The 17756-nt window shown below is 25.6% G+C and overlaps 1 long non-coding RNA gene across 1 annotated transcript; it reads left to right on the top strand.

The window, feature by feature from the left end:
- The first annotated feature begins 12430 nt into the window (after nucleotides 1-12430).
- On the top strand, nucleotides 12431-14293 carry LOC140179481 (uncharacterized). Its single transcript, XR_011872960.1, has 3 exons — nucleotides 12431-12629; nucleotides 12868-12934; nucleotides 14082-14293. It is a non-coding gene; the product is annotated as an uncharacterized lncRNA (long non-coding RNA).
- The last annotated feature ends 3463 nt before the right edge of the window (nucleotides 14294-17756 follow it).

Raw genomic sequence — 17756 nt, 5'->3', positions numbered from 1 at the left:
TGTAGCCACGACCTTGGTTTGAAGCTGAAGAAGAATCAGATTGCTGGTTGTCTACAGCACTGGTGTGAGCAACATTAACATGAACCATAGATGTATCTGGCTTTCTAAAGCGCCCAATGATGTCTTCTTGTGCCATTAGAAGAGCCTCAATATCTAATATGGTATAGGGTGGTTCTTTGGCAGTGACAATAGTTATAAAAGAATGATAATCTTCATTTAAGCCATCAAGAATCACATTGGTGTATTCAGAATCAGTGATGGGGGTCCCAACTGCATCTAGTGAATCCACTAAATTCTTGATTTATAGAAGATATTCAGATGTAGAACCAACCTTTTTAACTGACCTGAGTCGTTGTTGAAGCTGGCGAATGCGAGCTTTCATTTGAGAAGCAAAGTATGTATGGATTCTGCTCCAAATTTCATGAGCAAGTTCAAACCCAATAACATGATGTTTAAAGGAAGCATCAAGTGAAGCAAAGAGCCAAGAATGCATGTTATAATGATCGGTATGTCAATATTGATATTTCTTGGATACTGTTTGTGAGGCTTCTTCTTCAAGAGTAGAAAATCTTAGAGGAATTTTGAAAGGATCTAGATGATCTTGTAATTTCTAGCCACATATTGCGAGTGTTGCAAGGCGTCTCCAAGTAAGAAAATTATCTTCAGAGTTTATCAACAAGTGAAATTGGGAGAGATTTGTGAGGTGGTTGAGTTAGTGAGGTGATTGAGTTATTGTGATGGATGACGAATTGGAATTGGTGACATGAGATGAGACTAGTGCAGAATTTGCTAAAGAATTTGCCATGAATCGGGTGGCACTTCTGATACCATATAAGTAACATGCAGAGTAATAACAGAGAGAATGAAAAATTGAGAATTTATATTATCTCTCTCTTTTTTACACAATGCACTTAGGTATTTATATACTGCACTACCTAGGACAACTACACTCAATTATAGTCAATTAGATATATATTAGATATATATATAATAAATTCCAATTTCTTATACTAAGAGCAACTCTAATGGTAAAATAAATTGGAGCCTCATTTACAGAAAAAAAAAGACACTTTAGCATTAGAGTAAAAAAGAAGAGAATTCTTTTACGTGGTTCGAAGTGGTAGAAATCCTGCTCTTAGCTATTTTGTTTTCTTTCAACTATAACCAATAATATATAGACATGTGTTAATTAAATTAAAAAAATAATATTTTGTTAATAAAATTAAAAATACTTTATATACGTATATGAGATCAACGTTACATAATATGTATTAACTTTATATATATTATACTTTACGTATATAATTAATTATTATAATTACTAATAAATTAAATATAATTTAATTATTTAATATAATTATTTAAATAATAATTAATTATATTAAATAATTATATTTTTATTTAATTAATAATTTATATTAATTATTTAAATTATAATTAATATAAATAATTATGATAAATTAATATTAAATATTATTTATATTATTATATTAAATTATAATTAATTAAATTTGTTTAAAAAAATAAATTTTATTTTTTACACATTACAAAATCATTTTTTAGTGAATTATTTATTTTTATTTATGGAATTTGGAACATTAACCACTTTACAAAATTAACCATTGCAAAACTAGTCGTTGAAAATTAGTCGTTACTATGTTATTGTTATTGTTAATAAATTAATATTTTTTATTCTATATATACTACTTACATACACTTCTATTCTCACACTTTCTTTTACTCTTGTTCATCTTCTTTCAAAGTTTACGAAATTAAAGTTCTACTAATATTTTTTATTCGAAAAAATAGATCCAAACCAACTCAACTAATTTTTCAATTATTTACAAAATTTTTCTCAAACTCCAAATACCCAACAATCTCAAACTTCAAACTTTCAAATTCCAAATCAAAACTTCACACTATCAAATACATTTCAAAATCCACAAGGAAAAAACGCAAATTATTTGCACATACCAAAAAGGGCAAAGAAAATATGTGGAGCGAGCATTCGAAGTATTGCAAGCACGCTTTACAATTATATGTGATCTAGCGCACTTTTGGGGAAAGAAGAAGCTTGCAAACATAATAAGAGCTTGTATTATATTGAATAATATGATTGTTGAGAATGAAAGAGACACTTATGCATGAAGTTTTTCTCAAGGCTTAGAGTATGACGAGGTCGAAAATGGGCTTATCACAACCTCAACTAGGAGAGAAAAATTTTGCACCATATCATCAATTTCTCCAAAGAAATGTCCAATTTCAAAATAGGCAGCAGTATAGACAGTTGAAAGAGGACTTGATTGAACACATATGACAATTTCATAATGCTTGTCGTTAACTATAGAGCTTAACTATATTTTTCTTTTTAAATTAAGTAATTTTACAAATTAGTATAATCTTGAATTAGATATTATGTATTATTGTTATATATGAATTTTTTTAATATTAATATTTTAATAATAAATTATTTTTAAATTTATAAATTTAAATAATATTATTAAAAAAAATAATAACTACATTAATTTTAATTATTTTAATTAATTAATTAAGTGAGATCACAATAAAAATTAAAGTTAATTTTTTTAATAGAAAAGAGAAATATTTTAAATTTTTATTCACTGTTTATAACACAAAAATTAATATAAAATTATTTTTTATGATAAATAAGTCATAAATAAAAATTAAAATGAGTTTTCTACCGAAGATAGTCTAAAACTAAATCATTCTAATTAGTACGCTCTCCTTATACTCTTACTGTATTACATTTACTAAACTATTACTTAATAATTTGTAGCCCAACAGGCGTTCTAAGACAATTGGCCTACACATGTTTATATTTTTAGACCAAAAAATAGAGGCGATACGTTTCATGCTACCATATCAAGCACCTGATATTTCATTTACATGTTGATTTCCTTATTTAGAATGTTTCAAATATTAACACGATCCATTTTATCAATAATATTAAGAAAACAAAAAAAAAATTAGAACTTATCTTATTTAGTATTTATTAATTATTATAATAATTAATAAATATTAAATGAAATAAATTATAATTATTTTTGACTAATTTTCTTTAGACATCAAATATTTTTATTCTATACAGTGAATACATGAGTTTATTCTTTTTTTTTTTGGTGACTAAGCATATGGGTTTATGCTCATTTTGATCCCCATGCCAAAAAAAACACGTCATTTTTTTATTTGCTGCCCCAAAAAGAAGTTGATCCATTTTGTTTTCTATAAACTTAAATAGGTCAAAGTAAATTTCCTTAAAAAAGAAAGAAATCCCCAAACAAAACCAAATCTCATTTAAATACCATGTGTCAGAAAAAAAAATCTTATCTCATGACTTATATTACTATAAGATATTTAGTTATAGACGTTACACGAATCTATATATATTATATAAATCATACAATCTATTCACATGTTATATTCGTTTTTGCGTTGTCCTCACACTATACAACTTGTATAATATATATATATATATATTCTCATCTTCGCCTTTGATCCCATATAGAATATAATTCTCTTCTTATTTTCATTCCCTGATTTTTCTAAAGTTCCAATAGGAAACCCCACACAATTTAAAATTAAAAGATACATTAAATATTTTAAAATATACACGGATTTGGATATAATGAAGAATGCTTGGAGTTTTTTTTTTTTTTTTTGGTCAAGAGAATGCTTGGAGTTAGAAATTTAGAATAGGTATAACTATTGGGCCTTGGAGTGAATGTCTCTATCAACTGCCAATAGGGTGCTGCCAAATCATATTGGGCTTTTTTGTCAACATCTGGCAAATCATATTGGGCTTAAACCCATTAGAGATGGTAGCATTAAAACTTAAGTGTCTCACAGTGTTTACTGGCCCAAGTCGTGACAAAAAAAGGGCTCAAACGCGTCTTATATGCACTACAAGGTCTGATCCAGTGGTATCTATGTATGCATTACTGAAAAGCCACTCAGAGAAAGCCGCTGAAAATGTCTTTTTATAAAGACATTTTTTAATAATTAAAATTTAATATATATAATCGATTAAATCGTGTTATTTTTATTAAAATTAGACTAGACAAATTGATTTGACCGAAAAATGGTGAATCAAATCTTAAATTGGTCTAAATTAATATTATTTTTTTTATAGAAAATGACTAAAATATTTTTATTATATATATTAATTTTGAGAATCCTAAATTTTAGTCCTTTATTTTTCTATCGTAGGGTTAGGATATATATATATATATATATATATATATAAAAGAGTATTTTAATTATTTTCTATAAAAAAATAATATTAATTTAGACCAATTTAAGATTTGATTCACTATTTTTTTAGTTAAATCAATTTGTCTAGCCTAATTTTGACAAAAATAATATGATTTAATCGATTATATATGTTAAATTTTAATTACAACATCTTTAAAAAAAGACGTTTTAAATGTTTTTATTTGAGTGATTTTCTACTGAAAAATGCACAGGATTCAAATCCTAACTATGAATAGAAAGTGATTATGTAGAACCTATGGATGAGGGAAGGGGGGTGTATTAGGGTGTAACTTGACGAAAACAAAGGTGCGGTAATGGAATTGGGATATTGATATTTTAATAAAGACTTAAATGAAAAAGGGAAAGATCAGAGTGGAAATACTAACTCAAAATTGGTAGATGGTTATGATCCAATGACAGAAGGTTGGGGTTCAATTTCTGAAGATGAAAATATTACTTTTAAAAGACTTCTAACTCTTCCATAAGATCTTCATTGAGAGTTTGACCTATTACTGGTAAGGCCAGCTTCATCACCTCTTTCTTCCCAATCATGCTTTAGGTTAAAGAAGCCCTATTCCTTATTTAACTATACACCAGTTAGGAAAGAACAATTGTAACTTTGTAGGTGACAAAAGGTTAGGCAAATAATTACAATCAACTTTTTATACGTAGGTATTCTCTGTTTTACATTTTTATGTTTATATTACTTTTGCAAATGGCAAAAGTTTGGACAAAAAGGTAATGATATTATAGAAAAATTAACGAGTAAAGTATTGTTTTTGTCTCCAACGTTTGGGGTAAGTCTTATTTGTGTCCCTAACGTTTAAATCATCCTATTTGTATTCTTAACGTTTGTAAAAGTGATTCAATGTTATACTGCCATCAATTACACATCATGAGCTTTAGTTGGAGTTTTAAAAATATCTTCTTAAGATTAGAATATAAATGTCTGAGACAGAACCGATGATCTACTCCAAAAATAGCTCATTAAAAGTTGAAACTAATCCCTGTAACATTTACATAATTCACTTTTCTAGGGACATAATTGAACATAAACACAAATAGTGTGTATAATATTGAAATCGAACATATCCAAGTAAGACCTAATTGAGAATGAATACATCCAAATTAGAATAATTAAAAAATACAATATGATCTATTAGTATAATTGATGACAAGATAACGTTGAATCACTTTTACAAACGTTAGGGATACAAATAGGACGATTTAAATGTTAGGAACACAAATAGGACTTACTCCAAACGTTGGGGAAAAAAGCGATACTTTACTCAAAGTTAATTTATATGTACTATCTAATGTTATTGAAACTTCAAAGTTTTTATCTACAGGTTAATACCAATTTAATACTTGAAAGATTCAGCCATTGAAAAAAAAGGTTTCGAATGATTTGAAAATGTGAAAAAAATAACTAATAATTATGATTTTTGTTTAAGTAACAAAAAAAATTTTGTATTTAACAAACGATTTATTCATTTGATCTGAGTTTTTGTGCAAACATTTGAATAAATATTTAAAAGAAGCATAAAAAAATTTGGAACGAAATTTGATCTCTAATTTTTTTTTAAAAAAATGTGGTAATTCACAATAAAAACTTTTGAGAAAAATTCATTTGACATAAAATTACTAAATTTTAAAGATAAATTTTTTTTTAATATTAATTGTAAAAATTTGTATCAAAATCTTATATCTAAAGTTTTTTTAGAATATATATGTAATATTAGTTCTTTTTGTCGTATTTTTAAATATTTTAAAAACTTATTTGTCGTTAGCATTTTTTTAAAATATTTTTATCAGCGATGTAAATTTTCGAATACCATTTTAGTTGTTTACTTCTTTTTTATTAACTCTTTCATTCTTTTTTTAATTCCTAAAAAGTATCATAAACTTATATATATGTATTTAATGTTAGACAAACCGGTTAATTTATTTCGGTTCACCTAATTGTTTGTATGTCTACAATACATATTTATTGAATTTAGGGGGTGCCCTTTATATTGCTGTGGACTAATCCATGAAAGCATGAGTTTCGGGTTAATTCAATAAGAAAATTTTGAGTTTAGGAGATGATTTGAATTTGAAAAATTATCATCCCACGACATCTGAATTGGTTGGCGGATTTAATATATTTTTAACTTATATATATAATTAGTAAAGAAAATTTCATTTTTTTGAAAAAATTACTTGTCCTAATAATGTAAGGATTAGCTAGACCTACCATTAACCTTTTTTTGGTCATGACCCACCATTAACTTAACCCACATCATTTTATTGAAAGTCTTTAGACTTGAAAAATAACATGTCCTAATATAAAATGTTCTGCAGAATAATAAACCCATGGGATCCACACAAACCAACTCATTAATAAATGGGTTGGGTTGGTTTAGGTTGAAATAATAAAAAAAATATAAAACTCACCCAATCCAACTCAATGATTTAATTAGTTTATTATTGGAAAAGTCTTTTTAACCCACCCAATCCAACTAACGGACACTTCTAGTTGAATCTTAGTTAGGATTTAAGTAATAAGTGGCCTTAAATATGGAAATTTTTTTGAAAATAAAAAATTTAAGTTCCTAATATTTTTGTAGTGCATTTATTAGAGAAATTTTTTTAAAAAATATATAGTTTAAAGTCTTTAAATAACTTTAACTAATGTCCTAAGATACTTATTAGCAAAAACAACTTATTAGTTAAATCAATTAACTCTTGAATTGATGTTTTGTCTAGTCTAATTTAAAGCTCGTTGATTCTTAGAATTATGCACATTACTGTCGCTATTATTCAGCAAGCTCCAAGGTAGAAGATAGAAAGTTCATTTTGGACTCTCCACAATTCCATCTCTTTCTAACAAATGCAACGTATAGAAACAAAAGTATAAATAATTTAAGGCTGCGAAATTTCTTTTCCGATAAAAAACCAACGGAGTCCTCTAAACTAAAAAAATTGATAAAATGATATTTTAATATTTTTAAATTATGATAATAAAATTTACAAATAACAAAAATTACAAATTTAAAAATAATTAAAATATTACCTTACTATTTCACTAATCTCCTTATTTTGAAGATTTCTTTTTTAAAAGCTAATGGTATTGGTGAAATATACTTATTTATTTCTAAAGTCAAAATTATATTTAATTTTTAAAAGCTAATGGTATTGCACATTTTGATTGTCAAATTAGTAATTAATCATTGATATTAATAATGATATATAAAATATATATACTGATTGAAGAAAAGAGAGAAATAGAGAAAAGAAGAGGGAGGAGGGGAGAACTCTTAACTTTAATTTTGGAAGGAAAGATTTGATTTCAATTGCAATGAAGGAGTGACATATGGGCATATGACACATTTTGGTTGTAAAATTAATAAGGAGGAGAAAAGAATTCTTCAATTTTGGAGGGAATGATTTGATTTCAATTACAATGAGAGAATGATATGTGGCACATTTTGGTTGTAAAATTAGTAAGGAAGATAGGAGAATTTCTTAATTTTGGAGGAAAATATTTAATTTCAATTACAATGAGAAAGTGACATGTGACACATTTTGGCTCTAAAATTAGAGATATATAATAGATTCTATATATACATAAAAAACAGTTATTAATCCATTATTAAATCGTATTTGTCACTTTATAAAAATTTGTATTATACTACTCTAAAAACTTGTTTATTAATCTATTACAAATTTAATCTATTACAAATTCAATGTAATAACTAATTACTCTAAAAACTTGTTTATTAATAGAAGAAACAATAAAACAAAATGTATACACTGTTAGTGGAAAGCTAAAAAGTTAGAAATGGAATTTAAACCCAAAGCTTATAGAACAAAAATATCACTTGTCATCTATTGGACTAGGAAGTCTCTTGCTATAATTCACACATCCTATGGAATATAATGAATTTCTAAAATTTTCGGGGGCATGGTGGACTCTAATTTCATACTTTTTTATTTTTGATATGAGAAAGAAGATGATGTTTTATAATGTTGTTAGACGATGATATATTTAATTAAGATATAAAGAATACAAATTAAATTATTAGATTTGATATTTAAAACACAAATCTAATCTTTAGAGTTATGTTTCTAAATTTTAAAAATTAGTATAATGTACAAATTTAACATTTAGATTTGTGTATTTTAACCTTTTTTTTTTTATTTTTAATGTACACATTTGACTATCAAAGTTGTGTACCTCACTCAAATTGGATTTTCAGATTTTATTTTTAATGTAACCATCTAATTTGTTCAATAATAATTTAAAAAAAATAACTCCATATTAAAAAAAAAATCAATTCTTTCGATAACTATGCATTACATATACCAATTTTTTTCATATTAAAAAAAGATAATTCACACAAACAAATCAAATAGAATCAATATTACACTAACATTCTAAAATAAAATAGCTTATATATATATATATGTTTTCATCTTTATGTAAATCAAAACAACTAAACTTTATACTAGATACATGTGATTCGATTTACTGGTACAATATATTGGCATTTCTTAATTTCAACAATTAAATATAGTTGGTTATTTTATATTGTATAATTATCTGTTAATTCTGATTGAAAAAATTAAAATTCAAGTTTTAACTCTTATGCCACTTTGAAGGACTATACTTTATATTAACTTTTTAACATCAAAAATCTCGATAATAATTTTTTAGATGCTAATGAGTCAAAAGATGACTTTAATGAATTTTTAGAAATCGTTTATTGTTTCATTTTGAATTCATAAGTCTGTAAAAATGTTGATTTTCTGGATTTGAACTAAAATATAAAATTTGAATTTCTATTTTTATTCGTCTTGATTTTTTTATATTTTATTTGAATTTAAATAGAAAGTAATTTTTTTATTGACATTTATGTTTTAAAATAAATATAGAATAAATAAATAAATAAAAAATATCAATAAAATGTATAATTAATAAATCGAATCAACATATATATCTGTACAAGTAATAAATCGAATCAACTAAATTCGATTATATATATTTAATGTACCAGTAGTAAATCGAATTTACATGTATTAGTATAAATTGAGTTTAATTGCTTCAATTTACATAAAAATAAAAACAGACTTACATATAAGCTATTTAATTTCAAGAAATTGGTATAATATTAATCCCCAATTAATTTATTTATATAAATTACCCACAAAAACAAATTAGCCCTCCACTTTCCCCTCCCTCAATTGTGTCTTTTTCCTTCATCTTCATTATATTTTATTCCTCGTCCTCCTTTTTCTCTTCTTTTCCTTCCCCTAAACATATGTTTTATTATTATTATTATTATTATTATTATTATTATTATTATTATTATTATTATTATTATTATAAAATAATTTATGTATTTTTTTATATTTCTTCTCAAAACTAGTTTTTTGAATTTTTATATTACTATTTATCATCATTATTATTATTATTATTATTGTCTTTTTCACATTTAAAAAAAATTAGTTTTTTGAATTATATAGAAACATATAAGAAATTACAAAAAAACACAAATTTTCATTGAAAAACACATAAATTCTAGTTAAAATATATGAAAATAATTTTAATCTATGTAGATTTTTTTAGTTGAATAATACAAAAGAATATCACAAAAATTTCACTTAAAAAGTATAAAAATTTTAGTTGAATAACACAAAAATATAAATTGAATAACATAGAAATTAATTTGAATTGCGCAAATTCCTTAAATGAATTACACAAAAGAATAAAAAAATTTTAATTAAAAAACATAGAATTTTTTGTTGAAAAATGAAAAAGTTGTAGTTGAATAATGTAAAAATTTATGTATTTATCACCACAAAATTTATATGTTTATTGTCAATAAATTTCTGTATTCTCTTTTTTTTGTTTCTCTTAAAAAGAATTGTGTGTTTATTTTCAAAAGATTTATATTTCTATTCAAAAAGTCATGTTTGCCTTGAAAAAATTCTTGTGTTTATCACCACAATTTATGTGTTTATAATAAAAATTTTTGTATTTTTTTTCATATTTTTCTTCAAAAAGTTTTTACCTTAACATTTTTGTTATTTATTATCACAAAATATTTGTATTTATCATCAATAAATTTTTGTGATTTTCATTTGACTCTTATATAGAAAAGTCATGTGCTTACCTTCAAATAATTTCCATGTTAATCGGCGTAAAACTTATATGTTTTTTCTCATTAATATGCTTCTTTTTAAAAAATTGTGTTTACTTTTAAAAAATTTATGTGCTTATCATCACAAAATGTGTTTGTGAAAAGAATGAGAAGAAGTAGAAGATCTAGAAGAAGAAGAGAAAAAAAAAATACAAAAAAAAATCGAAATTGAAGAAAAAAATATAAAATCAAAATTGGGAATGGCAATAGAAAGTTATTGATGAGTATTATGCCTAATAAATATGTTTATGCCTTGTAATTCATAAGATTGTCCTAGATCTTTGTTTATTTATATTATGATTACAAAATGTCACTTGTATCTTTTATATTGGATTTGGGAGGTTATTGCAATTAATTGCTTAAATCAAAGGTTATTTTACACTTTAGTATACATATATAATATGCTTATCATTTCTTGAGTTATTTTTTGTTTTCAGTTTGTAAAGAAAAGATTAACTTTATATGCTTATTCCCATAATTATAGAACTAAATTATGAAATGACACATATTATTATTTCGTTGTGTGCTTAATGACATATGTCATTTTGAGAAGATTAATCACAATTTTTTTTTTTTACGACTAGCATTAGTTATAAAATGACAGTTATTATTTTTACTTATTATTGAGTTCATTACTCTATTTATATATTTTTGCTATTCTTATATTTTTTTGTAAATTTATCAATTTCAACCATCACCCTACCATCTAGGAGCAAAACTAAATGAAATATTAAAAAGAATAAAAAATATTTACATAATAAAATAATATTAAAATAAAATTTTAAATAAAATTAAACTAAAATTTACATATAATTTATATATAAAACATTAAAATTAAGGAAGCTATTGCCCCCTTTATCACTATGTGACTCCACTCTGCCACCATCAAAATAATGGTCATCAGTCAAAATAAAATAAAATATTATGAATGATTTATGGTCCAAGTTCTTATATATATATAGGTGATAGTAGGACATTAGGGATGGCAATATATACCCTATCTGCGGGTACCCAATCCGACCTCACCCGGTCGGGTAGGGTTGCCAACCCGATCCGCAGCGGGTATGGTAGGGTGTAGGTAGAGTTTTCATGCGGGTCGGGTAGGATGCGAGTTGTGTCTCAACCCTACCCGATCAACCCATACCCTATAAATGTATATGTTATATACTTATATAAAAATATATTTTAAGTGGATGTTGAACCAAAGACCTCTCACTAAAGGTAAAAGATTCTTAGTCTTTAAAAGAAGATTATTAATTGATAATTTAATATATATATATATATATATATATATATATATATATATTTATATATATATTTTTACATAAAAGTCAGTTCTATTTTAAATTATCATCAAGTTATATAATAATGTTGCATCTTTTTTTGTAACCCGCGAGTAAGGTCGGGTACCCGCGGGTTAAGAGCGGGTAGGATTAGGGTTGAAATCTTCTCAACTCGCGGGTAGGGTAGGGTTGAGTTTATATAAAAATTTCAACCCGCGGGTAGGGTTAGGGTTGACTCCAATCCCTACCCTACTCTATCCATTGCCACCCCTTTTATTCTTCTCTATTTTTAAACCGTAAAATGACATTATTCTTCTCGATTTTAATATATATTCTAAAAATAGATGTTAACTAAATTCTATTTTTATCATGTGTTACAAATATTTATTTGTGTCAACTCTGATAAACATAATTAAAAATTTATTTAAATGAGCTTAAAAAATAAATAAGTGATATCCTTTTTAAAAGATATTTTAAAAGTGAGACTAATTTGATATTTATTAATTATATTTAGATATAAATATATAATAATATAAAAATATTTATTTATTTATTAATTTTCTAGTTGATGATTGAAAAGAATTTTTTTATCCCAAAATCTTGTTGCTGATGCGATGAATATAGTTGCTGATTACTTGATTATTGAAAAAGTTATAACTATATAACTATATCTGTACTTTCTCTCCATATAAATTATGATGGACTTATAGTATGTTTAAGATTGTAGTTTGTTAGTATACTTGAGGAATGAAAATTTGACTTAGAATTCAGGTTATGTAATCTCCTTTCCTTCTATTTTTCGTGCTGGTTTTTCCATGTTTGTGCTTGTTTAATGAAGAGGCACGTCTCCATACATCAAGAAGTATAAGACCATCATATATCAGGAGAGGTACATATTCACCTTTCATATTATATAAAACCTAAAGTGGATTCCTTTTTATTATACGAATTTTGGCTTCAATTCCTTGATCTTTTCTGACAAATAATAAGCTTATACAATTTTTGTTTGGCTTTATTTTTTCTCTTTATTTTCTTTAGTTATGGTCATTATTATATGTTGACTTGAACTTAATTATGTTAATAATTGATGAGATGGTGGTTGATCTGAACTATGATATATTTTTTAGGTAATACACAGTTGAAAAAGTTAGAGTGTGACTTTAGCTTGAGAAAGGCTTTGGCTATCGTGACTCAGTGAGTGTGGCTTTTTTGTTTTTTTTTGTTTTTATTTATTATTTATCTTTTTATTGAATCCTTGTATTCAATTATGTTTTATTGGTATTTCGAAAGAATAAGTTGCTGGTTGAATATTCCTAAGTGTTGTACTTTTTTGGTAATTTTTTATTATGTTTGGTTTTTCTTCCATTGTTATTCATAAGATATTTTCACTTAGGATTCTAATGAGATAATGATAAATTTTATAGTATTAATGATTATTGGTTAATGAACTTAGATTTTGCAATTGAAAAATTCTCTTCTTTTCAAATTAAATTAGATTTTATTATAGTAAAGGAAATTTTTTTCTATAGTGCAAGTTAACTTAGTCGAAGTTTTTTTTTGGCTAGTTGTAGAAAATATTAGGTAGTTTTATGGAGAAATAATTTTTTTAAATATAACAGTGAAGATTGGGGGTTATAAACATTTGCTATATTTTTTTGGTGGTTAACGTAACAGCCCAAATTATTCGTTAGTACGATATTGTCCGTTTTGGCACACAAGGCCTTACGGTTTTGTCTTTGACGATAGGGATGATAGCCAAAACCCCGTCAAAATGCGTTATGCTAGGGAGAGGTATCCACACCCTTATAAGGCATGCTTCGTCTCCCTCCCCAACCGATGTGGGACCTTACACGGTTCACAGGTGTTTGTCATTTGATTCACCTGATTGTTAATGCGTTTAGTTAAGTTCTTTTGCATGCAAAAATATTTTTCTTGCTGGTTGAATGTTTATCAAGTTTTATTCAAAGTATCAATGAAATTTAGTTCAGTGGAGTTAATTATTTTAATTCATTTGATTATTAGTGTGTTTAGTTGAGTCTTTTTGCATGCAGAAATGATTTACTTGATGATTGAATGTTTATCACATTTTATTCAGCACATGATTGGTATTTGGTTCACTGGTGTTTGTCATTTGATTCACCTGATTGTTATATGTTCAGTTGAGTTCTTTTGCATGCAAAAAAAGTTTTTCTTAATGATTGAATATTTATCACATTTTATCAGCACATGAATGGTGTTCGATTCAGTTGGGTTGGCCATTTTGATTCACTTGATTAAAATATGCATGATTGTGCTTGTCGGTGTATTGAGTGAAGTATTGACCAAATTTTTTTGGCTTCAGACTCGAATATGGTCCAAATATTATGTTGCACAAACTGAACAAAATCAGAGACTAAGTGATTCGGGCATCTGAAGAAATAAGACTCCCAAAGCCATCTGTTATCCTCTCAAAACCTTATTGTAAATTCACATCTGGGGATATAGATAGTAAATAGGATATACTTTGTTTGACTGGTTGTAATTAACACTATTTTGTTTAACTTATTTAAAAAACCAAACAATGTATATATGTGAATATTAATGTAAATGTTATTAAAAATTTAATGTTAATGTATATATCTGACTCAAGATAGATTAGTCATTGTCCTGCTGGTCTGAGATGTTAATATATATATATATATATATATATATATATATATGTTGGAACTGTCTAGCTACTATTTTGTTTCAAGTTGACAGTGAATGGAATCAGGGTATTTATCAAACATTAAGAGCCCCAAAAAAACAAATGAACCGAAATTAATACACATAGTGAACAAAAAAGTGCATATATCAATATAGTAGAGAGATAATTTAAAAAAAAAATGTTGCTATCAGTATTTAGTTTCAGAAACTCCTGAACTCTTTGGATAATTTTTGTAAAATTTTTCGGCTTCTTCTAGTATCTTGAAAATTATCTCGACCTTTGGGACAAATTGTTCATCCACAATACACGCACCTGGTCTGCAGAATGAACCGAACATGGTATTATGGTAAAACAATTGTATAGTACTAAATGAATGGAACATTATCCATTATATAAATTAAATTCAAACAATTTTTTGCATAATGAACCGGACACGTCATTATGGTGAAACAATTGTATAGTACTAAATGAATGGAACATTATCCATTATATAAAATCAAATTCAAACAGTATTCTGCAGAATGAATCGAACACGTTATTATGATAAAACAATTGTATAGTACTAAATGAACGAAACATTATCCATTATATAAATTCAAAACATATGTGACTACAATTGAGAGATTATCAATTCAGAATACATGCGTACATTTAATTTGATTAAAAAAATCCAAACCTCGTCTGCTTGATTCATTTCAGAAGAATAATGCAAAATGCTCTCATTCAACTAATTTAAAGTTGAATAATTCATTGTTATGATAGAATATTAAAATCCGAAAACAAAGAAGATAAATCCACAAAATCGAAGAAGAAAAAGAAGAAGAATAGGAAGAAGAAGGACGAGCAGCAGAGAAGAACAACAAGCAGAAGAGAAAAAAAAAAGAAGAAGAACGACGAGTAGCAGAAATTGCAGATCCAAAAATTATAATGCAAATCATTAACGTTGAAAAAGAGAAGAAGAAGAAGAATGTTTACGTTGAAGAAAAGGTTTACGTAAATCTGTTACGTTGATAGGAGGAGAGGGGGGCGCGCGTATATTTCACGTAACTTTGGGGGAAGGGGGAGACGCATTAAAGAAAAAGTGCTTAGATGACTTGGATAAATTTTTTATATAGATGTGGAGCATTATTGTATATATTTTTAGAGATTAATTTAATTCTATTTACGTTTATAACAAATTAGTTGATGCTGTATGTCATTAACATGATCCATCAATCAATTATTTTATGACACATAGTATTAACTTATCATATTATTATTCTACATGTTGTTTAAGTAACATGTTAATATATAACTCATGAAAATATTAATTTGACTTAGATATATCTTTTAAAAATTAATATGACTAATTAAATTTTTAAAAAATTATTTTTCATGAATGAATTTAAATATTAATCCTAATACGATTATAAGCGAAATTTTAAAAAGGAATTATAAAAAAAATAAAATGATAAAAAATAATATTTGTCCTTTATATCAGGATTTTTTTAAATTAAATATTTTATTTATTAATATAAGTAGTTTGGACACAATTTATATTTTTGTATTCTATTATTTATTTTATTACTGAATTAATTATGAGTGTATCTCATTAAAAAAAGAAGGAGACAATTTATAAAAATTTTTATCAATTAGTAAATTCTCTAATTTCTAGCAAATCCATAACATATTAGTAACTCTTTCATATTTGAATTTTTTTAATCTAATCATTCAACTATAATATTTATTATATTTTATTTGATCTAAATAATAATAAAATATATCAATTTTTATTTTTTAAATTGATCCAAATAACTATTCATATCTCATTTAGTAAATAAACGAATTAATTATGAGTATATCTCATTTATACTAAAAACGAAATACTTAAAATACGTTAATTCTTACGTATTACAGGTTCATCTATTTTATTTATTTAAAATTTATATTTTATTTTTTATTTAAAATGTTTATTTAAAAAAAAAAAAAAACCTTTATATCGAGCTTCTAGACGGAACATGATATATGTGGCAAAGCCTTTTGACAGTTCATAGGCGTGACGTATGAAGACAATTTTGATTTCAGAGTAGCTTGTGAAATTATTTAGGCACGAGATGCGACAAAGTTATAAAGTCTGATCCTGCTTCTAGAAAAAGGGATACGAAAGCTTATGGAAAAAGAAATCTATGATTCCGTGCATAAGAAAATGGGTGTAATAATTATTGCATAAATTACGAAGGGAGATCGATTTTCTTTATATTAATGATCGCTATAAGAATTAAAAAAGAAAAGTCAGAATAAAAATAATATATAAATAGTTATGAAGTAATGAAGAGTAGAATTTTATACTCTGAAAAAGATAGAATCTTTAGTTAAGATATCGGTTAATACAATCTTTATAATATTTTATTTTATTTGTTACGACTTATTAATATTGTTATGTCACCATTCCTACCATTTCTATCTCAACACTTTATGCCCAAATGGATGGGCAGAGAATATTATTGGCGTAAGACTTTAGTAGTATACTAGTATGAGTGAAAAAATTCTGGTCACGAGAATCGCCCTAAATTGTCTAGTTTGACTGGCCTAATTGAAAACTAATTATTAGAATAGTCCGATTTTGTATAAAAATTGGTTGTGACCGAAACCAATTAAAAAATAAAAATAGAAAAATCATTAAAATCCACCAAATTGATCGACTAAATTCAGTTTTTAGTGATTAATTAATTTAAAATAAAAAAGAATACAAAAAATATTTTTAATATTATTTTACAGATTTTAGCAAATTTAAGTGTTTGATATCTAATGATTTGGGAGTAAAATTTATTTTTCTTGTGAGTATCACTTTTTAAAAGTGCATTAAATGTTCTTTCAATTGAACAAAACAATAAAAAAAATTTGAAAGAAAAGCAAAATAAATTTAAAAATAAAATGACTGGCATTAAAAGGAATAACATTAAATTTAAATAAAGAAGTAAATTGCTTTCGACAAGATCGAAGGACTTTGAAATCGAAAATAAAGTGCTCAATCTTAAAAAAAAAAAAACAGAAAGAATAAACTTGCTTGAAAGAGAAATTTGCAACAAATAAAGATTACAAGGAATTTAAATGAAATTTAAAAGACATGGAAGGAATCCTACAGAAAAGAAAGCTCTTTGCAGACTCATAAAATCGCTAGGGATGTGAGTGTGCGAAAGTGTTTTCTGAAAACGAATTCCAACCCTTTTTACTTTGAACCTTCACCTATTTATAAGAGTTTTCGACCAATCAAATTCAAATATAACTCCCACGTAATTAATCTTTGAGTAACTGTTTCCACTCTTTTGCACGATGTGGGTAACTACTATC

Source organism: Arachis hypogaea, chromosome 15 (assembly GCF_003086295.3).
Source record: "Arachis hypogaea cultivar Tifrunner chromosome 15, arahy.Tifrunner.gnm2.J5K5, whole genome shotgun sequence".
In the NCBI taxonomy this organism is placed as follows: Eukaryota; Viridiplantae; Streptophyta; class Magnoliopsida; order Fabales; family Fabaceae; genus Arachis; species Arachis hypogaea.
The sequence above is the reverse complement of the archived record's forward strand: the minus strand, read 5'-3'. Positions and strand labels throughout refer to the sequence as shown.